The 1,421-nt window shown below is 37.2% G+C and overlaps 1 pseudogene; it reads right to left on the bottom strand.

Moving 5' to 3' along the window:
• Window positions 1–249: 249 nt before the first annotated feature.
• On the bottom strand, window positions 250–1,198 carry LOC147396167 (calcium-binding protein CP1 pseudogene; annotated as a pseudogene).
• Window positions 1,199–1,421: the final 223 nt, after the last annotated feature.

Genomic DNA, 1,421 nt, shown 5'->3' with positions numbered 1-1,421 from the left:
AACCCCTCTAGAAAAAAAGTTCAAAAATCCCATACTCGGCACGATTCCAAATAGTTCCAATTATCGTTTTCTATTGATTTTTATTGATTCCAAATGTCAATTTGTTCATGAGAACTCTTCCAATCACACAGCCAAACCACATATGATCCCTTCCAAAATAAAAACTTCAAAAATCCCATACTCAAACCCGATTCAAAATGGTTTCGATTCTCGATTTCTATTGATTCCAATTCTCAATTTGTTCGATTACAAGAGATCTAATTTTAATAGGCTCTAATAAAAAGGAATCCAAAATCAGGATTTTCAGTTCCAATTTGGGTTAAATTGCTACCATTGATACCCCTAAGTTCTTCAATTGTTTGAAAATAAAAAAATACTAAAAATTAAGTTAACTTAAAATCAAAGTGAAATAACAAATTTATCGAGAAACATAAAATATAATTGAAAGTGGTTGACAGAATCATATATTTCTAGCCTCATTCATGAAAATTATTCCAAATACACAAAATCAAACCACGTGAGTTTGGGAGCCCCACCAAAAAAAAAAAAAAAAAAAAAGAATCCCACCCTCCAAGGGCAATCCACAACACGTGACCACCAAAAGCGCCAATCAAATCGATCACTATTCCACAGAAGAATCTACGGCCAATATCTTGAGCAGACCCTCATAAGAGACCCCCTCCTTTTCATCTCCACCGCCCAATTGAATCATGGACCTGATATCTTCATCACTCGCAGAAAATCCAGCCCATTTCATATAACTCCTCAAATCATGAAACCCAACCTTTCCATCTCCATCTTTGTCCATCACCTTAAACACATCCTCCATCACCCCATTTACAGGAGACCTTCTCTCACAACCCAAAACTCGCTCGAACTCATCCAATTCGATGAACCCATCTTTGTTCGAATCAGCAATCGATATCATCGAGCGGATGTCTTCGTCGCTTTCGATCTTGGGTCCAGAATTGGCAGAGTAAAATAATCGAAGATCATCGTGGCTAATCTTACCGTCTTTATCGGTGTCGATGACATTGAACGCCTGCCGGAAATCTGACATTACGTCCAGCTCAGTACGTGAGGTTCTGCCGGAAGGACACATTGTAATTGTGGGTAAGATTCCGTTTGTGTTTGAAATCTAAGTGAAAGGTTTAGAGTTCTACTTCTATATTTGTTGTTGAGAGTTCATTTTATAGGTATATATAAGAGAGGAGGAGGGAAGACTTCGTGATTCTTGCGAGACAAGCTTTCTATTAATTAGAGTTGCTGAGACGTGAGGAATGACGTCATGAAGTCGAGATTTTTGACCGGTCTTTTAATTCAACGCCCCCATAAAGTTTGGGACTTTTCTGACTTAAATTGAGACTTTGGAGATAGAATGGAAAAATAGATAAATTTTTTCTATACATTTACACATGATT

The sequence above is a fragment of the Akebia trifoliata genome, chromosome 8 (genome assembly GCF_017979445.1).
Source record: "Akebia trifoliata isolate Shusen 1 chromosome 8, ASM1797944v1, whole genome shotgun sequence".
NCBI lineage: Eukaryota > Viridiplantae > Streptophyta > Magnoliopsida > Ranunculales > Lardizabalaceae > Akebia > Akebia trifoliata.
The sequence above is the reverse complement of the archived record's forward strand: the minus strand, read 5'-3'. Positions and strand labels throughout refer to the sequence as shown.